This window comes from Otolemur garnettii, unplaced genomic scaffold (assembly GCF_000181295.1).
Source record: "Otolemur garnettii isolate 467f Iridium unplaced genomic scaffold, OtoGar3 scaffold00042, whole genome shotgun sequence".
NCBI classification, from domain to species: Eukaryota; Metazoa; Chordata; class Mammalia; order Primates; family Galagidae; genus Otolemur; species Otolemur garnettii.
This window is the reverse complement of record NW_003852437.1, coordinates 5,721,052-5,749,047: the sequence shown is the minus strand read 5'-3', so window position 1 is coordinate 5,749,047 and position 27,996 is coordinate 5,721,052. Positions and strand designations below refer to the sequence as shown.

At 41.3% G+C, this 27,996-nt stretch overlaps 1 protein-coding gene and 1 non-coding gene across 3 annotated transcripts in view; both read left to right on the top strand.

Moving 5' to 3' along the window:
* Positions 1-27,996, top strand: part of AIG1 (androgen induced 1) — a 257,786-nt gene that overhangs the window by 129,767 nt on the left and 100,023 nt on the right. The window lies entirely within an intron of this gene.
* LOC111725512 lies at positions 4,915-5,016 on the top strand. Its single transcript, XR_002773562.1, has one exon. It is a non-coding gene; the product is annotated as a U6 spliceosomal RNA (small nuclear RNA).

The window sequence follows — 27,996 nt, the reverse complement described above, 5'->3', positions numbered from 1 at the left end:
TGTAATTAACTAGATTCATACCCATGGAGAAAGGTGAGCCTAGTTCTGGTTCTTTCGGCTCCTATAGCAAAATGAAAACTCAGGCAACTCAAATTTTTGGCCAAAGAAGGTGAGTTCTTCTTTGCTCTCAGATTCCAAATAGGCGTAGAATATAAAATAAATGGGGCTCTGCTGATAGTTAATCCTTAGAGTAGATTTAAGGAAAAGTTAGAGAGGAAACACTGAAAATAAAGGTCCGGGTTTTCACAGCTCATTTTGCTAAGCATAAACATTACCTTGCCCACACATTCATTTTGCCTAAAAGGTTTGTTCCCCTTAGAATTTCAGTCAGTAGAGTCAGGTCTTTAATTGGGGGTATCTCAGACTTGCTTTTCCCTCTTCTAGATGAGAGCTGTTAGTGGTCATTCTATGGAGAAATGAAAATGTCTGGATGAAGGGCAATTTCTAATTAGCTCTAACTCAATATGGTAACGTGAGCTGAGATGCCATCTGGAGAAAGCTCGCTAAGGGAAGCGCTGCAAGGTGTTGGTCTTCACAGAAGCAAGCCCAACCTCGAATGTTCCAATGTGCCTTTGTGTTACTCATGAAAAAATGAACTCTAAAGTCTTTCTAATGGACATAGTCCATCACCTCTTGCACAAGTAAAAGCAAACTGGGAAATATAATTATTTTTCTACAGTATTTTTTTTTTTGAGACAGAGTCTCACTTTGTCACCCTCAGTAGAGTGCGGTGGCGTCACAGCTCACAGCAACCTCTAATTCTAGGGCTCAAGCAATTGTCCTGCCTCAGCCTCTGAAGTGGCTTGGACTACAGGTGCCTGCCATAACGCTCAGCTATTTTTAGAGACAGGGGTCTTGCTGTTGCTCAGGCTAGTCTCGAACTCATGAGCTAAGCAATCCACCTGCCTCAGTCTACCAGACTGCTAGAATTATAGGTTTCTGTAGTATTTTTAAGCAGCACTCTTGATTAAATGATCTATCTCAGCAATTTCGCGCACAGACCTCCATGGCCACTGTGTAGAAGTACGAGCAAAATAAGAGCGCTGGGCCACTTCCTCCCTCTCTCTTGAGAGCTTGCAGTTGCATGGAGAGAACATGGTCAGAGCAGGGGGTGGACACAAAGGAGGCAGGTTGACACTCATGCAGCCAGGTCTGTTACATAACCTGGGGCAGGATGGGTCAGTGATACTCAGTCTCATCAGGCTGTCAAGGCTTGATGCTCATGAGACATTTAAAGAAACAGAAGGCTATAATTTAGTAAGGAGGAAGAATCACATTTGTCAGAGACATCCAGCAAAATAGTGGCATTGTAAAATCAAGGAACGCTGCCAGAATTAAAAATTAAACTCACCATATTCATATTGCATAAAAGAAACCCTGTAAACCTGTCTAATCGTACACGTCACCCATCAAAAGTCTTTCTAAACCATTTTAGATGTTTTCCCTAGCTATTCTAAAATTCAGTTTCCTTATCTAGAAAACGATCTCCTAGGATCCTTTAAAAAAAAAAAAATCTCCTTTTATAATTCAAGAAAATTGCTGCAGCTGACAGAAATTGGGGTGGTGGAGCATCGCAGGCAGCTGCCGAGAGGAGGTGAGGGGAAGATCACGACTGTGGGTCCTACACAAGCCTCGTGCAGGAGCCAGCCCAGAGGAGAAGCAAGAAAAAGGCAGAGAGGCCCCCCTCTGAGGCCTGGTGTGACAGGGCCCCTAAGCCTCTCTCTGCTTTGGGGTAACTTCATTAACCTAGAAAATTGGCTGAAACCACCTCACCCTTGAAGTTCATGCAATGAAGAAAACATGCCTGTTATTTGACAAGAAGCAAATGTATCTAGTTCTGATCTACTTACCAGGTACTGCATTTACTGAACAACTATTCTATGTAGGTATTGAGCAGGGCACTGAAATTACTATGACCCATTATATCATTGTAGAAGGCAGACTAATGTTCCCCAACTGAGTCCTCATTCCCCCACACTTGTAACTATGTTGTGTGACATAGCAACAGTGTTACCCAGCGGAGGACAGGGTTAGGAGATTGCACTGGATTATCTGAGCAGGCCCAGGGTGAACGTGAGGGTTCTTCAGACGTGGAAGAGAGGAGGAAAGAAGTGAATGTGAGAGCAAAGTGATGAAGTCAAACTCGTCTGGCCACTGTTTGTTCTAAAGCCAAGCCATATGGGACCTTTCTAGATACTGGAAAAGGCAAGAAAATGAATTCTCCCCTAGAGCCTCCAGAAGGAATGCAGCCTGGGCAACACCCTGGTTTTAGCCAGTGAGACCTTGGTCAGACAGCTTACCTCCACTACTCTAAGACAATAAATCTGCTGGGTTAGGCTACCAAGTTTATGGCGATTTGTTACAGCAGCCACAGAAAACTAATACGACGGTGGCACTATGTCTTCTATACCAATGTCAGAAATGGCTTTGTTCATTACCTTGTGTATTTCCTACTGTCTCCTGCCACACTCATGAATGTCCCCTCCAGGAGGGCAGGGCCTTGCCATCACGTTCCCTGCTGGATCCCAGAGGCTGGGGGCAGAGCTTAGAGTGTACTGGTGATCCCTGCGTGTTTTCCAACATCAAGTGGATAATTGTCTACACGAATGAACGATTAGAAGTCATCCCTCTCTCCCTGGGGCTTCCACAAGATGTACACATAGAAAATAATGAGGGAAAAACAAACATTAATGCAAGATGGGGACCCTGGAGGGGTAGTGGACGCACAGACACAGTCAAGCTTCAGGAAACTTCAATTATGAAACAATTAACTTTGAGCCCTCTTTGTACTTGAGAGAACCCCATGATAGGAAGGCTGTACAACTGCCAAGAAGTTGTTCTTACGCTTGAAGAGGACGGGTGGCGTCCAACCACAGAGCACCGTTTCATCTGTTCCTTAGGTTGACCTACCGTGGTGCCATAAATCAATTTTTAGCAGCAGTCAATAAAAGGAAATTACCAATAATAATAACTACAGTGAGGAAACTGGACATCACAGAGAAATTGGGTAGAACACTTACTGTGAAAAGAAATCACTGCTGCAGAAATGCATATCCTGCTAAGGCCTCAATGCCTTTTGCCTAAAAATACTAGTAAACATCATTTCATGTTCATTATACTACAAAGAAGAAAATTCTTAAAATTCTAAGCTTCTGCAAGGTAGAGGTCAAGGTCTGTTTATGCTTCTTTTTCTCCTAGTTTGGTAGTGTGCAAACAGTTTTGATCCTTTGTTTGCTTTTGGAAGCTTTCCTGTTGGTGGGGACAGGGGTCTGTCCTGTGCTTTGTAGGCTGTTTGGTGACATCCCTGGCCTCTTTCCACTAGTAACAACCCTTCCTATCACAACTTGTGACAGCCAAAAATGTCTCCAGACATGACTGAGTGTCCCCTTGAAAGCAAAATTTCTGTAGGCTGAGAAGCACTGGTAACCTACCAGTAATTCCAATTCCTTGAAGACAATGATATTACCTAATACTTCCAGTCCATTCTTCTCTCTACCTTTTCAGAAATCTACAATACTACACAGACAATCTTTAAAGTGCTGTGGTTATCATTTTCTCAATTCAGCCAGTCCCAGTCCTTCCCCTGTCCCCCTCTCCCAGGCAGACCTTCAGTCTCCCTTTGTAGCACTCAGAGGTGGCACAAGGCTTATTTTGGGTTTTCCACCTTGTTCTTCCCAGCAAACTGTTACTTCTGGCTTCTTGAATTCTGGAGATCTTTGGACTATTGGTTCAAGACCAGAAGAAAAGAGGAAGAGCAGGGCAGTGCCTGTGGCTCAGTGGGTAGGGCGCTGGCCCCATATACTGAGGGTGGCGGGTTCAAACCTGGCCCTGACCAAACTGCAACAAAAAATAGCCAGGTGTTGTGGTGGGCGCCTGTAGTCCCAGCTACTAGGGAGGCTGAGGCAAGAGAATCTTCTAGGCCCAGGAGTTGGAGGTTGCTATGAGCTGTGACACCATGGCACTCTACTGAGGGTGATAAAGTAAGATTCTATTTCGAAAAAAAAAAGAAAGAAAAGAGAAAGAGCAGAAACTGACCTAAACTAAGCAAAAGGAAGGAACCAAGGAAAAGTCAGAGTGAAAGAGCTGTGGGAGACTTACGACACAGCGTCAGGGTGTGGATAAGATGATGGCTAAGGTGACGGCTTCCAGACCATGAGTTCTGAGCTACCATGTAGTTGGTCAGAATTTCTCACTACTTTATAGTTACACCTCACTCAGACTTTACAACTGAAACATAAAATGAATACTTGGTGCTGTAAGGTGACCCCTTTTGAGTGTGAGTGTATGAGTGTGTGTCTGTGAGCAGTAAGTCCCATGAGTTTAGCTCCCATTCAGATCAAAGCTTAGGAGCTTTTTCTGCTGTGAAGTACCAGTGTGGAGAACCATTAGAGAACAGAAAGCAAAGTGAATTGGAAAGGAATATATGCCCAGCATAACATCTGGTCTCATAAGACAGCAGCGTAAGATTTCTGCTTTTAAATTAAGGCACACTCAATCTAGAAAGCCAGTGTTTACTGTGGGAGATATGACAAGGGAAAAAATGGAACCACAAAGCAGCCATCTCTGGATCAACTTCTGAAAAAGCGCTGTGATCCTCAGTCTTAACAAATACTAAAATGGCCTCCTAAATAGATCCTCAGAAAACCATAACCCCAAAGTTGTTCCTAGAGCTTTTGATTTCTTTTTCTTTCTTTCTTTCTTACTTTTTTTTTTTTTTTTGGCAGTAAAATTATGGGGAAAGTTTTTTTTTTTTTTGTAATGTGCTAAGGATTCCAATACAGTACCATTTAAAACACAATTGTATGTGTTTATCTGCATTGTTGCTCCATCTATAAACAGTTACTGTGGGCTATTACATGCCAGTCACTGCACAAGATGCTGAAGATGTGAAGATAAATAAATACCCGGTTGCTGACTTGAAGGATGTAGTTGTCAACTAAAAAGAACCAAAACTCAAGATTAGCATGGCCCCTGCACAAGGATGGCACGCAAATTCATGAAGCAAAGACCTTTAACCTGAGCCAATATGTGTGACCATGGCCCAGAGCCACATCCAAGAATTGGTCTGGCTATGGTTTGATTACAGTTTACATTTCAGGGAGACAGGAATTACAGGTAAAGTTATAAGTCAGTAAATAGAAAGTGTACACTGGTTTGATCTGAAAAGGGAGGGCATCTTCAGTCAGGGCATCTTAAAGGTTATAGGTGGGTTTAAAGAGTGTTTCATTTGTAATTGGTTATAGAAATGAAGCTCTGTCAAAAGGCTTGGAATATTTTAACTTAAGGAAGGAAGTGTGTTAATCAAGAGACAAACCACCGGACATATACCAGACATATACCCAGACTCACATGATCTGTGAAGTAAATTGAGGATCTGCAGGTGTGGTTTAAGCTTTTTCTTGTATGGCCTTAGACCTATTAATGATTTACAAAGGACATGTCCAAGAAGAGGGAAGGACATGATGAGGGAGGCACGTCTGACCTCCCTTCTCATGTACAGTGAATCAGCTTTAGGGTATTTCTGGAGTCCCCATGCCCAATAGGGAGTCCATTCAATCAGCTGAGAGGCTTCATATTTTATTTTAGTTCACACAGTCAAGAAAAAGGCAAGGAAACTGATGATCCCAATGCAGGTTTTTAAGTGTTTTGACTGAATGTTAGATAGCAACTTCTAACTCAAACAGGAAAGTTGGAATAGGACAACAGGTGTCTGGAAAGTTCTTTCTGAGAAAACAAAAATCCACGAGAGCAGCTAAAACAATTATAATGTATTAAATAAGTTGACTTTAGATTTTAGCAAATCTATTTTGAGAATTCTTATGACTTTCTTCACAAAAGATGAAAGATAAACTATGGGTCAAATAGAAAGTTGGAATCATAGAGAAAGAGCTCTTTGTGAGTTTAAATAATTGCTACAGCATTAAACAAAAGAGTTATAAAATATATGCTTGATTTTTTTCCTATTGAGAGACTTTGCCAAAGCCTAATAAAATGCTCTTGATATCCTGCCTCATAACAGAAGGGAAATGCCTCCATGTTTTCCTACAGTTAGTGCCATCAAGATATGTTGCTGCCAAAACATGCAGATAGTGCTGCCTGGACTGGATTTAGGGTGACAGGTTGAGTTTGGAATTTGTGTTGCTGTCAACATGCAACACAAAGTACAGTGGACTGGAGATCACAAAACTTAATCGCAGCCCCCACTCTGTTGCTCACTAGCTGTGGCATTTTACGTAAGTCACTGAACATTTCTGAACCTCATCTAGCTCATTGGTAATGATAGGCATCATAAGGTTTTAAGCAGGAACAGGGAAAATGGGGTCCAGAGAAAACAGTAGGTTGGGATAAGGGGTTGTGCACAGTCCTCAAACAGCACAGAAGGTTCCCAGCAGGAGGTTTCCGGCCATCACAGAGTGCCTGCATGACCCGTGCAACCATTGGTCACTGGTTGTTGCTAGGCAGAATATACCAGGGGAAAGGACCCCATAGGGGATTGGCCAAATAAGTGCACTTAAAAGGCCAATCAACAGAGGCCAGCTAGCTAGGTTAAAGAAACCAATTGACTAGACCAGCTAGGTTTAAAGAACCTAATCACTATTTACTAGCAAGATTTAGGTGATCAAATAAGGCTTAAAAATCCCTAAACAACTGAACTGCAAGGGCAACCCATTCAGAACCCCTTCCACTGTATTGGAAGCTTTCCTTCCCTCAATAAACTATCACTTTCCCTTACCTGTGGTCATTGAATTCATTCTTCAATTCTTGAGATTGAGAATCTAGCAAGGAGAAGAGAAACTCACTATCAGTAAGATGGGGCTTCTCAGGATGGCATGAAGATTACATAAAATCTAGGTTCCTATTACCCATTATGTCTCTTTACTGATAGCTGTTGGGTGAATGGATCTTCTCATGCAATAATACTAGGTCATACTTGGACCAAAGCATGGTTGCAGAATAAAAGTCTTCTCTTCTGTCCTCCTACCTGCCCATCCCACCCAAACCATCTGCACTGTGACTAGAATGATCCTTAAGAAACACAGATTGGTCCTGTGACACTACTAACTGATAACCCTCAGTGCCTGCTCAGCACCATCTGTGTAAAACCCAGTGCCTTAGTGCCAAGGTCCCTCTGGTTGTGATCGCTGCCCACCCCCCACCACACCTGTGCACCACTCACCTCTCCACGCTCAGTCTCCCCCGATCTCCCTCATGCATTTGTAATTGCTGCCCCCTCCTGCTGGAAGGCCTGTGCTCCTGCTTCTTTACTCCCCAAATCCTCCCAACCGGTTCTTCAGCTCAGCGGAAGCCGTAAGCCTTTCCTGTGTTCTCTCTATGGTATAATATTACTCCTCCCCATGAGGGGTCTCACCCCTGATAACTGTTGTTTATTTGCTTGTCTGTCTCCCTCAGTGACCTGGAACTCTCGGGGGGCAGGGATTAGAGGTCCATTTGCCTCTCCTATGCCTGGAACACTGTAGGTGCTCAGCGAGTCTTCTTGAATGGTACAAGATCAAGAGTCTTCTTGAATGAATACATTGATCAATCACTTAGTGATTCATAACTGGCTTATATGCACACCAAATGATTAAACATCAGACAAAAGAAGTTATATATGTGATGCAAATTCTTCTTTCTTTAAATGTTTCATCCCCAAATGGAAGAAGGTGTGGGTGACCTGTGAGCCCTTATGATCATGATGTCACTCAGTCATGTTTTATAGCAAAGACAGGTGCTGGCCCAACTCAATGTTCAGTGCTTCTTTCTCCAGAACAATAGATTCTTATTTTTAGCTGGGTATGTGCCACCAGGAATAAAACAAATGAACAAAAATTTTATTTCCCGCTGCCCCTTACAGATAGATATGGCAGACGACTAAGTTCTGGCAAATAACATAGAATCAGAAGTGTTTTATGGAACTGCCAAGAAGATTGTTTAATGAGACCTGACTCATCAGGGAAGGCCCCGATTAACCTACTACTTTTTCTATTTATTCTGGCCTGAATTTGAGATAGGATTTAGATGTGGCTACTGAGTCCCAGAAGCCACTTTGGGCCATGAAATGACATAGAGAATGGGAGACACAAGCTAGGATGTCCTAGCAAACAGGTGGAATGAGTCGGTTTGCAGATGGCACTACTAATCCTGCACTCCTGCTCCCTGGACTTATTTACATAAGAGAAAAATAAATCAACACTCCAAGGCATTGGTTAGTAAACTTTGTCTGTAATGGGCCAGATAATAAATACTTTAGGATATTTGTAGGCCATATGGTCTCAGTCATAACTGCTCAACTCTGCTGTCAGTGCAAAAGCAGCCACAGACAATACATAAACAAGTGAGTGACTCTGCTCAAATGAAATTTTAAACATAAAAAACAGGTGGCAAGCTGGGATCTGGCCCCTAGGCCATAGCTTTCTGATCCGTGCTCTAAGGCATTGTGATTTGGAGTCTTTCTGATACATACGTGTATATATATCCATTGTTCACCCTACTGATAGATCTTGTTTGGTGAGATGAAACTTTTAATTTAGACAGAGAAACTGTCAAGACTCTTGTTTCCTTTTTAAAATTGTTTCCTTCAGTAGACTTTCTCCTGTAGCTTATCCTGATTTGAATTACACAAAGTTCTGACATTCCTGTGTCCGCACTCTTTTGATTATTAAGGCCTGATGAATCAGGCCCAGGGCTTTTCTAGGTATCTTAGTTCCATTCTGTTCCACTTGGAGAATTTCAGCAGAATATAAATGGGACAGAGCTCAGGTGTGTGGTCAGGGAGGATGGAGGACAAAAGACAAGGCCTGGAGGAACTGAATGGAGAACGCCGTGCTGAGACCTCCTACCCCGTATTTGAATTATAGGACAGAACTTTCAGACTGCCTGGATGATACTGTACTCTGTTACCAGGGAGATTGTACAAGTCGAATTGATGTTTAGCAGCAGGGCAAGAGCTGGTCTTGGAGATTCTTTTCAGCTAAGTCTTTTCCTGATGCTGCTAGGATGCCTTGGCTTTTCTGGGTTAGTTCATCCTGTGGAGGTAAGACAATACAGTACGGACCAGGAAAGGCAAATTGGTTTTCCCTTCCATGCCAACTCCGACTAATAGGTAGTAAATGTCTGGGTGTCTGGGGCTCTGTATTGCCAGAGATTCTTGGCTGCATCCTAGTTTAACAGAAGTTATCTGTGTTTCTGATACAGAGCAGGGATCCCTCTTAGGGGGCCTAGTGGGCTGCGAAAGCATGGAAATAAAGGAATATCTTGAGTCCTTTGGGGGGAAGGTTCAGGGCACCTAGAAAGGGGAATACAACTAACATGGTCCCTCCATGCAAGCCAGAGTCATCAGATGTTTTGGTTTCCTATGGGAACTAAAGGATGGCATCTTAACATAAGTGCTGGAGCCCCTACTGGGATAGAAAATATAGATAAGGGGAAGCTGCGACTTCCTGAAGTTATCACTGAACTGTGATAATGCTCTTTGTTCTAAACTTGCCCCATAGGGGCCTGGAGAAAGTCACACCCATCTTAACATTTCTTTCTGCAATTCCAGGAATCCCTGAATCCACCTACAACCCTATAAGCCCCCAGGCCTCCATTTCAGGATACCCGACTTTTCTGGGACAGGCCAGTACATAACCTCCATCTACTGATTTACAAATTTGCCTGCCTGAAATATTCCCCTGTCTTTAAAAACCCTGTTTTGTAAGCCCTCAAGAGCTCAAGTCTTAAGGTTAGCTGCCTGTTCTTGCATGGTGCCATCCAGTGAAAATGCCCCACTCCCCACTGCACCTCTCGGCTTCACCATCTGGTTTGCTGTGCTAAGTGAGTGGACTCCAGTTTGATTCTATGTAACCCTTCTGTATGAGCAATTGGGAAGGGGGGTGGTCTCAAACAGGTTGCCACTCTTGCTATAGACCCAGCAGCATGGAAGCCAGAAGGGAGCTGTAGTTTAGTCTTTTTTTTTAGAGATAGGGATTTTGATATGTTACCCAGGCTGGTCTTGAGCTCCTGGGTTCAAGTGATCCTTCCACCTCCTTGGCTTCCCAAAGTGCTGGGATTACAGGTATGAGCCACTGTTCTTGGTCTGCTTCTTCATGTTACGGGTGGTGCTATATTAAAGCTCAGAAATGTAAAGTCTATTATTGGTTAGGAGCAAAGCCACTGTTAGAAGTCAACAGTGATTTTTTTCATTACATAGTACTTCTCATATTTGAGATATTTTTATACTTTTGACTAATTTTTCATAATTTCTTTCTAACATTGAGTGAGAACCAGCTTGTTCTTCAGATTTTTGCTTGGGTCCCACACCCAAACTTCTAGAGTTCTTACTTCTGGCATTTTAGTGGCCTGATCTTCAGACTCCATTGATTTGGTAAGCCCCAATAGTTTCCCATCAGTGTTTTTTGGGTGTTGTGTTAATGATGTTCAGAGTCAGTTTTTATTGCCTACAGTTAAGAATTAGGATAGGAAAATTGATCCCAGGGAGTGGGTTTCAGGAGACAAGCCATCAGGGAAATACAGAGAATTTGGAATTTATTATCTAACCTAGTTTAGGTAAAATGCAAAGTCCTATTTAATATCTGGAAGGCGATTCTCACAGTTCATGGTACCTAGTGGTGAATCAGTTAATTAAAGGCACCTGTGTTTACCTGGCCTCAACTCACCCATGGCATGGTTTGAATTACCCCTGCCATGGAAAGGCAGGAGAGATATGAGAGTTGAGGATCCTGAGTTGGAATGGTGGCCTTGGACACTTTTTTTTTTTTGCAGTTTTTGGCTGGGGTTGGGTTTGAACCACCACCTCTGGCATATGGGGCCAGCGCCCTACTCCTTTGAGCCACAGGCACCACCGGCCTTGGACACTTTTAAAAGAGTAGAATGACAAACTCAAATTTATGTGCACTTGAGTTAAGATAAAAGAAAAATCTAGGAACTTTCAATGGCCATACAGAAGGATGCTTTTATGTGGCCACAAAACAGACGTATCAAAAAACAGAACAAAGAACCTCACAAGGTCTGATTCTGTGGGGTTTTGATCACAGTGTAAGTCGAACTCACAGTGTGTCCAGATCTGGGAAGAGCAGGGCCAAGTAAATGGGAGCAGTTGATTTGGAGACTTAAAAAACCTGGAAATCCTTGCTCCCTCTCCATGGGGCCTCTTTTGCCCTTGGACTTGGCAACTCTTGCTTCATTCTGGTGGGGTTTCTTCTTTGCTGCCACAAGGCCTGCACAAGTTCTTTGCGGGAAGCCAGTTTCCTTGCGTTGGTCAGGACGCCCGAATCCTACCTGTTCTTCCATCCCAAACCATTGGAGTGAGTTTAACCCATTACAAGATATTTCTCCCAAATATTAGTGTTATTTTCATGTTCATTCAAACCAACAAATCACGTTGTGGACTGGTTTTATCTTTTGCTTCTCAATGGAAAGCATTTTCAAGTTACAGAATTTCTTGAGTTCATGCTTCAGAGTAACTTCTATTTATGTGAAATTCTGAAGACCTCTGTAAGTACGGCTCACCAGATTTCTCATTTAGAGCCCTCATAATTCTTATCTAAAATGAAATAGTTTATTGAATTAACAAATCATTGGTACTTATCAATTACTTTACTAAAGATATATACCTCTAAACCCAATTTTTACATAAATAAAAGTTTTTTACATCTATTTGGTACTTTCCTCATTAACCTTCATCTTCGTTTAATCATTGCATTATTTTTCCCTGTTTTTCTTCTCATGTTTATTGTTCATTATTTGAAAGGTAATGTAACCACATTACAGGCAAAGAAAGAAAGAGAAAACCTGACTCATTATTACCATTTTGGTTTATTTCCTTCTGAGATGTTTCATATGCTTCTCCTCCACTCTCCCTGAAACACTGCGGTGAACACAGCGTTTGAGCTCAGCTTTTTGAATATAATATACCACACACATTTTAATCTCCCGGTGTCTGCATAGCCTCCTTTCTGATGGTCGTGTAATAATCTGAAGAGCACTGTCGTTAGGTGGCGATTATGAATTATTGAAGACAGAGCCCTGAATTATTATACCCAACTTCTGGTGGATATTCAGTGATCATGCCTGAAATTGAATTGAAATTCCCTGCTCATTCTAAATTTGTGTTCTTTTAAGCACTGTTTCACCAAATGTCTTTGTGGATATAGCTTTTTCCATGTTTTTGTTTATTTACGATAGATCGTAAGAGATCTACTGGTCACCTAGCAGGACCACATTTATGTCTCAATATGTCTGACACAGAAGGATGAAGGGCTGTGTCAGTTTACAACACGCGCACATGCACACACACACACACCCCGCCACCATGCTTGAGATCACCAATTTCCTTACCCCCTTGTCAGCACTCAGACAATAGGAGGAAACACAGCATCTCATTGCTCTGTTAGCATGCACATTTTCTCAGTTGTGTATGAATAGTTGTGTCTTCTCATTTGTGAATCCACTTTTCTTTAGCAATTTGAATGAACCCCATAGAACGAAGATACCAACTTACGTTGACTGTTAATATTGTCCACACTTGGAGTTTATTCTTCCATCTAGTTGTGGAGTATTTGGGGGGAACATCTTTACTCTCCTTTGAAGAGACATCTGTTAGACTTCTTCTCTAAGTACCTTGAACTCTGTGAATTTGCAACCTTGTAAAAATGCTCTTGTCACCTTCCTTACCTGCCACTATTAACTGACCAAGGGAGGCCAGTTTACCCACCATGACTGTCCGCTAATCCTGAACAAACCTTAGATTGCCTTTTCCTACATGCCAGGATTGCCTTCTATACTTAAAAATACAAGGAAATAGTACACGTTCCTCACTGTTACTGTTCTTTTCCAAGTAGGAAGTTTGCCTCCATTTGACCCAACTCTCCTGCCCAACTTCCTGTCACTGAAGCAGGGGGTTCACATACATCTTTACAAATCTTGGCAGATTTCTTTCGTCCTCTCGATCTGTTTCAAATGGTTTAAAGTAGTTAGGTGGTACTCCTGCCCTGACCAAAAACTTGAGTTTAAATAGAACGTAAACCATTTCCACAACCTAAGGTAACGATTGCCAATAACAGGTGTCTTGAAGGACCACTAATTCATTCTCAACATTTTGAAAATTGTGTCTTTTATTATATTTTTAAACTTCTGCTACTTTCTAGCCTCTGAGTCAGCTCATCAATTTTCAGCTTTAGTTTTCCCTTAGGTAGGAGAGAGCAATTCAACATTTTTATAAATCCTTCTAAATTGCTGCTTTAATCCTCTTCTCTCAAACCACCTTGCTAGACCCTAACTGAAACATCTTATGGCTCTTAGGAAACCTCTGTGATTGCAAGACACTGACAATAGGTTCTGTATTCATTGTTCAAAAATGAATTAAATACAAGTGTTACTTTCCAGAGCAGAACTCATCAGGCCATCAACCTATATGAAGGGGGAATACATTCTGGGTGACAGAGTTTAAAAGAAACAAATTCTATATCTATAAAGATTGGAAGAGGTGTTTATGTAATAAAACACATGGGAAGGCTGGGTGCAGTGGCTCACACCTGTCATCTTAGCACTCTGAGAGGCTGAGCTTGGAGGATCCCTTGAGCTCAGGAGTTTGAGACAAGCCTGAGCAAGAGCAAGACCCTATCACCAATAAAAATAGAAAATTTAGCCCAGTATGGTGACACACACCTCTAGTCCTAGCTACTTGGGAGGCTGAGGCAGAAAGATCATTTGAGCCCAGGAGTTTGAGGTTGCCATGAGATAAGCCGACACCATGGCACTCTAGCCCAGGAACACAGTGAGACTTTGTCTCAAAAAAAAAAAGCATATGAGAAACTTATTAAATCAGGAGTCAGAAGAAGATGGATCCTAGTCCCAGCTCACTAATTAGCTAATGACCCAGATCAGGCATCAAGGCTCAGTTTCCTTCTCTATAAAACTGGACTTCATTGGTGATTTTTAAACTTTAGGTTTTTAGCGACACAACTCAGTTTTCAAGTGAAAAATAAAACATATAACACGCACCAATATGACTGCTCTAGTTGAAATATGGACCAGAGGTCCAGCATCCTACCCCTTTATGACCCCAACCTTCCAGTCATCAAGGCTTCAGAGGCTGCTTTAAGGAACCTTCTGGTTTCTCCTTATCACGATGTGATCATTGATATATGGACAGACCAAGCTCTTTTCTGGCTGTAAAATTCTCTACCCTCTAGTGGTCAGAATACAGATCATGCTAGGATTAGGTTGCGTAGAGCAGATCAACTGAGTAGCGTGAAGACCTGGGTATTTGGGGGTATCACAGGGAGGAGAAGCAGTGGCCTCTGTCTGCCAGGACTAAACAAGTGCATTGATAGGTCATGGAATTGTCTGAATATGAATAATGACTTCTGCTGAGTGCTGCAGAGCACCCTGCCTCAACTCCTTTAATCCTTACCACCAGCCTCATCTTGAACTACTCATCTTATCCTGCTTGAGACACACAATTTGGCTTGGGGGCTGCAAGGCAGGTCTGTTCCTTCTGCTGGAAATTGTCAACGCTGGGACCTTCTCTTGCTTTAGGTTTCAACTTACATGTCACCTCCTAAGAGAAATCTTTGACCACCCTAACTAAAGATTCTGGGCATCCTGCCTTGTTTAATTCATAACATGTATTACCATCTATATAGGTATTTAGCTAGTTTGTAATATTTATGTTGACTTTCTCATTTTCTGAATCTCTCCATGCATAGAAATGTGAACCCATGGAGAGAGAGATGATATCTGTCTTTTTTTTTTTATTAAATGATAGCTGTGTCTGTTAATGAAATCATGGGGTACAGTGTGGTGTTTTCATATACAATTTGAAATATTTTCTCAAACTGGTTAATATAACCTTCATGTCATTTTCTTAGTTATTGTGTCAAGACGTTTATATTCTACTTTTAGAAAGATTCACTTGTACCCTTGTAAGATAAACCATAGAGGTGATGCCTCGAATTACCCTCCCTCCACCCATCCATCCCCCTCCCCTTATCCCCCGCCACCTCCCCATATTTTTAGGCTATAATTAGGTTATAGCTTTCATATGAAAGCTATAAATTAGTCTTATAATAGGGCTGTGTTACATTGGATACTTTTTCTTCCATTCTTGATATACTTTGCTAAGAAGAACATTTTCCAGCTCCATCCATGTAAACATGAAGGAGGTAAAGTCTCCATCTTTCTTTAGGGCTGCATAGTATTCCATGGTGTACATATATCACAATTTATTGATCCATTTGTGGATCAATGGGCACTTGGGCTTCTTCCATGACCTAGCAATTATGAATTTGGCTGCAATAAACATTCTGATACAAATATCTTTTTATAGTGTCATTTTTGGTCTTCTGGATATATACATAATAAAGGAATTACAGGATCAAATGGCAGGTCTATTTTTAGTTCTCTAAGTGTTCTTCAGACATTTTTCCAGAAGGAACATATTAGTTTGCACTCCCACCAGCAGTGTAGGAGTATTCCCTTTTCTCCACATCTGCGCCAACATCCCTGGTTTTGGGATTTTGTGATATGGGCTAATCTTACTGAAGTTAGTTGATATCTCAAAGTAGTTTTGATTTGCATTTCTCTGATGATTAAGGATGGTGAGCATTTTTTCATATATCTGTAGGCCATGCACCTATCTTCTTTAGAGAAATTTCTCTTCAAGTCCCTTGCCCACCCTGAGATGGGATCACTTGTTCTTTTCTTGCTAATACATTTGAGTGCTCTATGGATTCTGGTTATTAAACCTTTGTCGGATACATAACCAGCTAATATCTTCTCCCATTCTAAGGGCTGTCTATTTGCTTCACTTACTGTGTTCTTGGCTGTGCAGAAGCTCTTTAGTTTGATCAGGCACCAATAGTGTATTATTGATGTTGCTTAAATTGCCTGAAGGGTCCTCCTCATAAAATTTTCACCCAAGCTGATTTCTTCAAGTATTTTCCCTACACTTTCCTCTAGTATTTTTATAGTTTCATGCCTTAGGTTTATATCTTTAATCCAGTGAGAGTCTTTCTTAGTTAATGGTGAAAGGTGTGGGTCTAGTTTCAGTCTTCTACAGGTTGTCAGCCAGTTCGCCCAGCACCATTTGTTAAATAGGGAATCTTTTCCCCACTCAATATTTTTAATTAGCTTGTCAAAGATCAGGTAATGGTAGGTAGCTGGATTCATCTCTTGGCTCTCTATTCTGTTCCATACATCTACCTACCTCTCTGTTTTTGTGCCAGTACCATGCTGTTTTGATCATTATCAATGTATAGTATAGTCTGAGGTCTGGTAACGTGATTTGTCCTGCTTTTTTTTTTTTATTTCTGAGTAATATCTTTGCTATTCGAGGTTTTTTCTGATTCTATATAAAATGAAGTATTATTTTTTTTCAAGATCTTTAAAGTATGACAGTGGAGCTTTAATAGGAATTACATTAAAATTATATATTGCTTTGGGAAGTATGGACATTTTAACAATGTTGATTCTTCCCAGCCACGAGTATGGTATGTTTTTCCATTTGTTAACATTTTCAGCTGTTTCTTTTCTTAGAATTTCATAGTTCTCTTTATAGAGATCTTTCATGTCCTTTGTTGGTAAACTCCCAAATATTTCATCTTCTTTGGCACTACTGTGAATGGAATAGAGTCCTTGACTGTTTTTCAGCTTGGCTGCTGTTGGTATATATAAAGGCTACTGATTTATGAGTGTTGATTTTGTAACCTGAGACACTCCTATATTCCTTGATCACATCTAGGAGTTTTGTAGTTGAATCCCTGGTGTTTTCCAGATACACAATCATATCATCTGCAAAAAGTGAAAGTTTAATTTTTTATGACCCTATATGGATACCCTTGATCGCCTTTTCTTCCCTAATTGTGATGGGTAAAACTTCCATTACAGTGTTAAAGAGCAATGGAGACAATGGGCAACCTTGCCTGATTCCTGATCTGAGTGGAAATGATTTCAATTTAACTCCATTCAACACAATATTGGCTGATTGCTGTAGATGGCCTCTATCAGAAATGTCTCTTCTGTACCAATTTTCTTAAGTGTTCTTATCATGAAGGGATGCTGGATATTATCAAAAGCTTTTTCTGCATCAACTGAGAGAATCATATGGTCTTTGTTTTTTAATTTGTTTATGTAATTAATTATATTTATAGACTTACGTATATTGTACCATCCTTGAGATCCTGGAGAGAGAGATGAGATGTTTGATGTGTTGCTGGATTCTGTTGGTTAGGGTTTTGTTGAATATTTTTGCATCAATATTCATTAGTGATATTGGTCTATAATTTTCTTTTCTTGTTGGGTCTTTTCCTGGTTTGGGTATCAAGGTGATGTTTGCTTCATAGAATGTGTTGGGTAGTATTCCGTCTTTTTCTATATTTTGGAAAAGGTTGAGTAGTATAGGTACTAGTTCCTCTTTAAAGGTTTGGTAGAATTCTGACGTGAAGCCATCTGGTCCCGGGCTTTTCTTTTTAGGGAGATTTTGTATAGCTGATGTTATTTCAGAACTTGACATAGGCTTGTTAAACATTTCCACTTCATTGTGGCTAAGTCTTGGGAGGTGGCATGCTTCTAAGTATTGGTCGATTTCCTTCTGATTTTCATATTTCTGGGAATAAAGTTTCTTATAATATTCATTAAGGATTTTTTGAATCCTAAGGGATCTATTGTTATTTCATCTTTACCATTTCTGATTGATGAAATTAGAGATTTTACTCTTTTTTTCTTGGTTAGGTTGGCCAAAGGTTTATCTATTTTATTGACCTTTTCAAAAAACCAACTTTTTGATTTATTGATCTGTTCTATAATCCTTCTGTTTTCAATTTCATTTAATTCTGCTCTAATTTTGGTTATTTCTTGTCTTCTGTTGGGTTTTGGATTGGAATGTTCTTCCTTTTCTAGTTGCTTGAAAGGTCCCATTAAGTTGTTAACTTCCTCTCTTTACATCCTCTTGAGGAAGGCTTGTAATGCTATAAATTTCCCTCTTAGGACTGCCTTTGTGGTATCCCAGAGGTTCTGGTAACTCATGTCTTCATTATCATTTTGCTCTAAAAATTTGGTAATTTCCTTCTTGATCTCATCTCTGACCCCCCTATCATTCAGCATAAGGTTATTTAGCATCCATGCTTTTGTATGAGTCTGCAGATTCTTGTTGTTACTGAGATCAACTTTTATTCCATGATGGTCTAAGAAGATGCATGGAATAATTTCTATACTTTTAAATTTACTGAGTTAGACTTGTGACCTAAGATGTGGTCAATTTTGGAGTATGTTCTGTGAGCTGATGAGAAAAATGTCTATTCAATTTTGTTAGGATAAAATGTTCTATAGATGTCCATTAAATCCAAATGCCGAATGGTTAAGTTTAAATCTAAAATTTCTTTGCTAAGCTTCTTGTTGGAGGATCTATCCAACACTGCCAAAGGACTCTTGAAATCTCTGACTATGATGGAGCTGGGAGAAATCAAGTTGCTCATGCCTATTAGAGTATCTCTTATAAATTGAGGTGCATTCTGGTTGGGTGCATAAATATTGATAATTGAAATCTCATCATATTGAGTATTACCCTTAACAAAAAAAGTGACCATCCTTATCCTTGCTTATTTTTGTTGGTTTAAAGCCTATTGTATCTGCGAACAGAATTGCAACGCCTGCTTTTTTTTGCTTTCCATTTGCCTGGAATATAGATGACCGTCCCTTCACCCTGAGTCTACATTTATCTTTTAAGGTAAGATTGGATTCTTGTATGCAGCAGATATCTAGCCTGAGTTTTTGTATCCAGTCAGCCAACCTGTGCCTCTTTAGAGGACAATTTAAGCCATTTGCATTGATTGAGAATATTGATAAGCCTGTAAAATTTGGGGTGTCAAGTTTTTCAAAAGTCCAGTGGACATTTTTGATCCTTTTACCACTATGGAAGTTGGAATTTGATCAAAAGTTTCTGAGTTTACTTTGGTGGTGGAGGATTGCCCTGGTCATTGTGGAGGATAGGTCTGAGGATATCCTGGAGAGCTGGTTTAGTCATGGCAAGTTTCTTCAACTGTGAATTTCATTAAAGTATTTAATTTCTCCATCATAAATGAAACTCAGTTTAGCTGGATACTAGGATCCTGGGTTGAAAGTTATTTTGTTTTAGTAGATTAAAAGTTGATGACCACCCTCTTCTGGCCTGAAAGGTTTCAGCAGAGAGATCTACTGTCATTCTAATATTCTTCCCCTTGTAGGTTATGCTTTTCTTATGTCTAGCTGCTTTCAAAATTTCCTCTTTCATATTAACTTTAGTAAAGTTAATTATGATGTGCCTAGGGGATGTCTTATTCAGGTTGAGTCGTGCTGGGATGTTTGCTATCTGAATTTCAGAATCTCTTGGCATGTCTGAATGTTCTCTTTCATTATTTCATGAAGAAGAGCCTCTGCATTTTGTGAAGCAAGTTCATCGCCTTCAGGGATTCCTATAAGGTGAATATTAGTTTTCTTCGAATTATCTCACAGCTCTCTGAGAGAGAGATCCGTTTTTGCTCTCCATTTCTCTTCATCTTTGAGTGCTTGGGATCTTCAAAAGCTTTGTCTTCAACGTCAGAAATCCTTTCTTCTGTCTGCTCCATTCTGTTACCAAGGGATTCTACTGTATTTTTCAGATCTTTGAGGGCTGCAAACTCTTGCCTCAATGTTTCAAAATCTTTGGTCATTTTATCTTTGAAATCGTTGAGTTCTTGTGACATCTTTTGAATAATTTCTTGAAATTCTAATTCCCTCCTTTCTTCCATTCTGTTAATCTTATTTGCTATCTAAATTCTGAACTTGATTTCTGACATCTCAGATATCCATTTATGGATGGGATCTTCAATTGCATCTGCCCCATTCTTCCTTGGGGGAGTTGATCTACTCTATTTTTTCAAGTTACCAGAGTTTTTCTGCTGATTCTGCCCCATGCTGAATTTACACCATTTGGAGTCCGTACCTGAACTGTTCAGTTAGTGGCTGCTACAGGATAAGATGCTGCTTCCTCTGCTTTCCCAGAGAGGCAGAGTGTGTCTGTCCAGAAGAGCCTCAGGGGTGTGAGCCTTGTTTCTGCTGCTGTGGCTGCTGCTCTTTGCCTTGGGGTACTGCCGTTCTAGTGTGGTTCCTTCTCAACTGACCATCCTCTCGTAGTTCTCAGGCTACCAGCTAGGGATGCCAGGAGCGCAGGGCATGCAGTACTAGCAAGCAGTTCTGGAGACTCCTCCATGCACCCCCCCTCCTCCCCGCCCCCCGTGGGATGCACACAGCTCTAGCAAGCAGTTCTGGACCCACCCAGAGCGGGGGACTTCTTCACTGCCACCCACAGGAGGTACGTAGCCCTAACAAGCAGTTTTGGGGCCTCCCGCGCGACTGCCTGGAATGGGGGACTCCTCTGCTGCTGCCCACAGAATGCGTGGGTCTAGCAGGTCTCTGGCTGCAGAACTGGGACTGGGTGCTTGGTCCCACAGGGGTGGGAGATGCTGCTCCTGGGCCCCCCCTCACTGTCTTTGTAGGCAAGGGGGGAAGGGTTGACTGGACATTCAAAATGGCAGTGAAAACGTTTGTTTGGTTTTTCTGCCAGGCGAAAGAGTGTTCAGAATCCCAGCAGGGTCCCTCTAGGGGAGCAGACCCCCCTTTCTACAGCTGTCACACATGGGGTGAGACAGTAGGTCCTCAGTTCACCGCTTGTCCATAGAAAACTTACAGGAGCAGATGAAGAGAAAACAAAGAGAAAAACAAAACTTTCTTGGGGGAAGGGGACAGACACTTTTCCTTTGGAATGTATTATGTACCTGTAGATTGCCTTCTTGGAGTCTCAACCTGCCTCAGCAGATATCACTCCTCTCTCTCGGCTGGGTTCCCAATCTTCAACTTTACTGGGTATTTTCTGGACATTGTCCTTCCCTCTGGATGGGAGCCTCTGTCAGAGGCTGGTGCCTGTTGGCCATCTTGCCCCTCCCAATAATATCTGTCTCATCTTTTCCTCCAGCATCCCAAAAAATGCCTTGTCCACGAGCAGATGCTTTGTGAATATCAGGTGCATGAATAAATTAACAAGAGAGGTAGTTATTATCATCTCTATCATACTGATGAAGAAGCTGGGGCTTAGAGAGGTTCGAATACCAACTATACGTTCCATCACCAGTAAGCATAAGATCCTAGATTCAAACTCAAGCTGAACCCAAGAGCAACTCTTAACTGTTCTGTGGCCTGTCTTGTGGAACCATTTCAACACTCCTCAGTGCCCATATCTACCTGACAGAATGCCAGTAAGATAATGATTGCAATGATGATGGAAACTGTGATGCCAATACTTGTTTACCCTCTGAGTGTTTATTTGACATCTCCATGCGCCTGCAGAGAACAGCCACTTCAGCCCACAGCACATTTATTTTTTTTTAAAGTTCTCTGTTATCATGAGACAAATTTACCTTCATGCATTTTCATTCACTAATCTCATTTTCTTTCTGGAGTTAAACAAAGTGGATCCTTTCTAGCTGCCAGGTAGAGGAAGTAGATAGCAGAAGAATGGAGTTTGGGTCTGGGTAGCTCTAGTTTCTCACCAGTCTGCGAGTACCTAGTAAGTCAGCATTCCCAGATGGGTATTTGGAAGGCAGCTTACCTGCACTGGGTGCTTTAGTGGGTATTGTTGTTGTTATTTCATCTTAATTAATGGTGATACTCTTTTTCTTAGCTGGTTGCTGAGCACATTATATTCTTACTAAGGTGACTGGATTCTCACCACTTGCTTTGAGGGGCTGAGTTTGTCTTTGCAAGCTGCCTTCATCTGAAAGAGGTTTTCATACTCTTTCCACATCCTCCTCCAACTTGAATGTGGATTGACAAAGAGATATTGGGCAAACCCATAGAACTCCTTGAAACAAGCACAATACAAACCTGTTTAATTCTGTCCTTTTGTGGTCTCTGGGTTTAGCTTTGGCCTTTGGGAGCATTTTAATCCAAGCAACACTGTGGTCTTGTGGTCTCCACTGGTGGCAACTGGTTCCCAAGAATATTACCTATATTTGAATCTCATTTGACTCTTATTGAATCCAGATATTTTGTTCTGTTCCACACAAAGAAATAGAGAAAAATGTGATAATAGCAGTTAATATTTAGTATGCCCTGGGAGCCAAGAACTGTTCCAAATCCCTGACTTGGATTATTGCATTTAACAGATAATAGCACATTCTGGGAAGGTAACATGGGCCCCCTTTTCATTTAATGCATGTCATGCATTTTTTTCATTTTATCCATAATTTCTGTTTCCTACTTTAGGATATTCTATCCTTCTCAATGATATGACTGATTAGATGCAATAAGCTGTGTAAAGTGCTTAGAACAGTTCCTGGCTTAGACTTAGCACTCAAAAATTGTTAGCTGTTATGATTACCATATTTCCTTCTTGATGATGAACAGATTCTATATTTTTGGATCTAGATTCACAGTGGAGCATGTAATTTTGGGGTGTAAATCAATACACTGTACTATGGTAGACAAGATGATAAGGTACAAATAGCAACACAGTACAGGGAAGAGACCTGGGGTCAGGCTCCAGCTCTGCAGGTTAATATTATAGAGTGTGAACACCCCACTAAGTTCCTCTGCTCCTGAGAGCTCTGATTCCTCATTTATAGCTGAAGTGTGTGAGCCTGATGATCCCCCAAATCCCTTACACTCTGTGTACCTTCACCCAGAAATTTTTTTGACAAAATGTACATTTCAGGCCTGGGCAAGGTGACCCACACCTATAATCCTAGTACTCTGGGAGGCCAAGGTGGGAGGATCCCTTGAGTTCAGGAGTTTGAGACCAACCTGAACAAGAACAAGACCCCATCTCTACTAAAAATAGAAAAATTAGCTGGATGTTGTGGTAGGCACCTATAGTCCTAGCTATGTGGGAGGCTGAAGCAGGAGGAGCATTTGAGCCCAGGGGTCTGAGGTTGCTGTGAGGTAGGATGAGACCATAACACTCTACCCTGGGCAATAGAGTGAGACTTTGTCTCCAAACAAACAAACAAAGCTGTTCCTTTTATCATAATAAAGATTGTATTTCTACAGTCTCCACCTACATAGTGAGTTAAGGAGACCCAAATCACTATCATAGAAGAAGCTTCAGGAAATGCTTAGTAAGGAAACCAGAAAAGGACCTCCCATAACTCCCTTCTATCTGCTGTCCCAGCACTATTGCCAGTAGGGTAACCCATCAGTAACCAATGACTTTAGGAATTGTTAGGGATAGGCGAATACCATCCATGGTATTGGGTTGTGTGTAGCAGCAGAATGAACCTGGGATCAGGATAGTCCTAGTTTCCTTCCAATGTACAAGTACCTAGTAAGTCAGCATTCCCAGGTGGGTAATTTGCAAGGCAGTTTACTTTGCATTGGGTGCTTTAATGAGCATATCATTGTCGTTTCATCTTAATTAACGGAGATACTCTTTTTCTTAGCTGGTGAATAAATACTTTCCTATTTAGGAAACTGGATTCTCCTCACTGGCTTTGGATAGAATTTATTAGCATCTGGGTGTTTTTTGCTGTTTTTAAAATCAATTCGTTATGATTCTTATCACATGGGAGGTGGTGTGTTATAATAAGAAAAGTGCTGGCCCAGGGATCAAGAGCCTGTGAGTTTTATTAGAGCTCCAGTTCTGCCACTGTCTCTGGCACATGACAAGAACCTTTTCTGAACCTTAGTTTTCTCAATTGTCAAACTGGAGTGGGATTGCTGAAAATTTCTTCCAGTTTTAACAACTCTCTGCTCCTAAGTTTTTATATGAGAACAATACTCGTATGAAATCCTATTGACAGAAAAGCATTCTGTCTCTCCTTTCTCCTTTCTTTGCCAAATGTAATGTGAGTGGGTGTGGAAAAATATCTTCTGCTGTGAAAAGGTTCATTCAGCCTTTTCTTAATAGATCAAGTGGTTGGTATTTCTGCTGGCTTCTGAAATACATTACAAGTCACAATCTGGAAAAAGTTCCAAAGCAGCTCCCAGCCTTCCTGCTGAATTTGGATACATCTTTAGGTCTTACTCTACAGCTCATCCTTAACAACTGACAAAATATTTACTTTGCTCGGTACAGAAAAGGGTAACATTTTCCAAAATATTAAACTGGGTTGGATTCAGAACACAGACAATGAGGCAAAAAGTTGGACCTCTGTTCGAAGCCATGTCGTTGAATCATTTTCCAGAGTGCCATGAGAAACAGAGCCTCAGTGGATGTTTGTGCTCCGCGGTAATTCTGGAAGAAGCAGAAGCCAGCCAGCCTCTGTCTCCCAAACCCCCTGGTGTGGAGAGCAGCAGTTCTCAAAGTGTGGTTCCGGGAACAGCAGCATCAGACCTCCTGACAACTGGTTAGAGATACCGGTTTTCACAGCCCATCCCAGACCTACTAAATCAGAAAGTTCCAAGACATGGCCCAGCAATCTGTGCTGTATGAAGTCCTTCAAGCAAACACGTTCAAATAATTCTTATGCTAATACAAGTTCAAGAACCATTTAGGGCCATGAAGTCAAGGGATGCTTATTACCTTTCAGTGGAAAGTTTGAAACAGTGACAACACTAGTAACTAAAGTTCTCACTTGTTTCTAATATAAGTAAATTTGAAATTTAGGGCTCTTTCTTTTTCAGATGCTCTCCCTCCCTTGTCCCTCTCTACTAATTTCCCTCCTTCACCCCTACTGCACAGTCAGGGCAATAGATTCTGAGTTATATTTGTCTCTGTTTAGGACGGTAAAAACGTACTGGAGTTTGGCTTAACATACTTGTATGTAGCTAGCGATTTTTATCAAAAATAATTGCATTTTTAAAAAACTCTTGTTCCTCCTAGGATGAAAAAGTGGACAAAAATGGAATGACTACAATTTATCATTTTCTGTTCTATCTGTGAGCTTTCTCTTTGACAGAATATTTTTTTAACAAATAAAATAAATTGTGATTTCTTTTAAATTAAATTTCTGGAAATTACTCGAGTCACCAAATTTAATATGAGCTAGAACTACCATCTTAATGACTGTATCATTAACTATATAAAATTGTCAATGATTGGGCAGCACCTATAGCTCAAAGGAGTAGGGCGCTGGCCCCATATACTGGAGGTGGCAGGTTCAAACCTAGCCCCAGCAAAAAAACTGCAAAAAGTAAAAAATAAATATATAGAATTGCAAATAATGTCCAGGGATAATTAAGACAGTCCTCACAAAGCTTTCTGCCCTCCCAAACGTCTCCTGCCTGCCACTCCCTCTTCTGTGTTACCTGCCTGGCCACCGCAGGCATCTGAGCTGTGACCTTTGTCCTGCAGTCTCATGCTTGGCGATGTCATTCAGTCCCAGGGTTTCGACTCCTGCATCTGTTGATTTGGAAGGCTCACAAATCCATAACTAGAGTGTGATTTTGCTCCTGAGTTCCAGCCAATGTCTCCAACTGCTTCAATGTCCTTGCAGCGCCTTGTAGACCACACATCCAAACAGAACTCCTCGTCTCTTACCGGCCTTGGCTCTTCCCGACACCCCTGTATCTTTCCATGGGCTTCCTGCTCTGGGCCCTTCACAGCCACCCCTTCACAGGGGCAGGAAACCAGGAATTCAGAGAGTCCCCGAGTTACAAACATCTGACTAAGTTACAACTTGCACTTACGAACAGAGGCTATTATAGCTGATAGGTAAATGTACTTGTTCCAACTTACATACAAATTCAACTTAAGGACAAACTCACAGAACCTATCTCGGTTGTAACCAGGGACTGCCTATAGTAGAAAGTTAATGCAGATCTGGGTTCGAACCCAGTTTCTACCACCCCATGGCTACGTGCCACTGGACAACTCATGTCTCAGATCTTCAGCTTCCTCCTGGGTAAACTGGAGGATTGTTTGTAAAAATAGAAGAGGAAAAGTACATAAAAATGTGATTGTGTAATATCCACACCAGAACACACCGAGAGTAAAAGTGACCACTATTAATAATTATTTTATGACAAAAAAAATGTTTAAAAGGCATAAACTCAGATGGTGCCGAGCAAAGTAGGATGTGTCTGTCTTTCAGCTTCCATATTTCATGCCGTGAGTAACAAATAATGGTCCTCAATAAGTACATTTCCCTTCCCCTTCCTGCTTGCTGTGTGTAGCTGGGTTTGTCTTCTGTGTTTTCTGAATCTGTCCTTGGTCTTCATTCCCCCTGCCCCCACTTAGACCCCTTGGGCCACTTGGGCCCCTCATCTTGCATTTTCCCCTCTGATACATTCTATGGTTACTGGATTAGTCTCCTGGAACCACATCTCTTAAACCTGAAAACCTCTGTGCCTCAAAACCCTTTAACAACTTGCCCATTGCCCACTTAATAACGTTAAAACTCTCCCCTTAAAGGCCCAGCAAGGCCTTTAAGTCTGTTTGGGGTCCAGCAAGTTATTTCAGACTTAATTCCAAGCGCAGTCCTTGATCCGAAGTTCTTGGCAAATGCAACCATTTCCCGAGTAGCCCAGCTTCCCGCCAGCTTGTGCACGTGCTGTCTCCCCTGCCTGCTGTGCCCTTCCTGTCCGTATCTACTGAAGCGCACCATCCTTCATGCTGAAGTGTGTGGCCTCTTCCAAAAAGCCTCCCCCAGTCTGTCCAGGGAGAAGCTCCCCTTTTGCTCCCTACATTCTGCTAACAATACTTCATTCATATCCTAGAACACGCCATACGCTCTTCATTTTTTATTATAATTAATTAGATTTATGACTTAGACATGCCCAAGAAAGGGGGATGATCAGTGGCTATAAATACGCCTGGTTTCTGTCTGTTTGCCTCAGATAATTCCCACATAAGAGGAACAGTCAGTGCTTGTTGAATGAATAAATGACCGAAGGAAAGTGGCTTTTGCCCGGCCAATAATTAACGACTGCCATTGTCTCCTCCTCAAGTAGCCAAATGTTATTAAACATGGCAAGAATTCTTGTTTATTTTGCTTCTTCTAAGAACTACGGATTAAAACCATTAAATCAGGAAAGATTCTAAAACTGTACATGACTTTTTTCTGCATCTTCTTGTTGATGTTATTAGTCTTATTTGCCACAAAGGAGAAGATCATTTGATACCTAGGAAAAAATTGGTCAAAGAAGCAGATTTCACATGTTATACAGTGAGAGTTGGAATCTGCTTACAACTCAGGTACTGGGAAACATTTCAAATCAGTCTCTTTGCCTCTCTCCAAACTCCAAATATGTGGGGTGACTTTGTCTTGCTTTTCTCATGGCTCTATCCCAATTTTAGAAGCAAATTTATATGTTTTTTAAGGTGATGTGGCTTTACTGTTTCTTTTGGCATATTTTGGAATTGTTTTGTAGTCAACAAGACATACCTTTTTTTTTTTTTTAAGAAGCATCTGTGGTTAAGGAAATAGGTGTTAGCAAATTAAAAATAATTTTTTTCTCCAAATCTCCTTAAGGGAAAGCTACTTGTTTGCCCAGAGGTCGTTAGGAACTGCTGGTGAATACTGGGCTGTAGTGGGATAGAAGAATCCAGTCAGTTTTCTGACTTCTGTTTCAACGTTTACGTACTCCTTTGTCTTACAAAAATGCTCACCCATAATGAAGAGTTGCACACATTCAGTTTTGCCTTAAAGTGATAGTTCTACATCCCATTCTCTTCTCTTTAGCTTTTTTTTTTTTTTTTTTTTGAGACAGAGTCTCACTAGGTCACCCTCAGTAGAGTGTCTTGGCATCATAGCTCACAGCAACCTCAAACTCTTAGGCTTAAGCAATTCTCTTGCCTCAGCCTCCCAAGTAACTGGGACTTCTGGCACCCGCCACAACGCCCAGCTATTTTGTTGTTGTTGTAGTTGTCATTGTTGTTTGTCAGGCCCGGCCAGATTTGAACCCGCCAACCCTGCTATATGTGGCCAGAGCCCTAGCTGCTGAGCTACAGGCTCTGAGCCCTTTTTAGCTTCTTCATTCAAGAGATCTTCATCTTTGCATTAGATAATTGCCCAAGTAATTCTGTTAACTGCTGTGAACATTTTT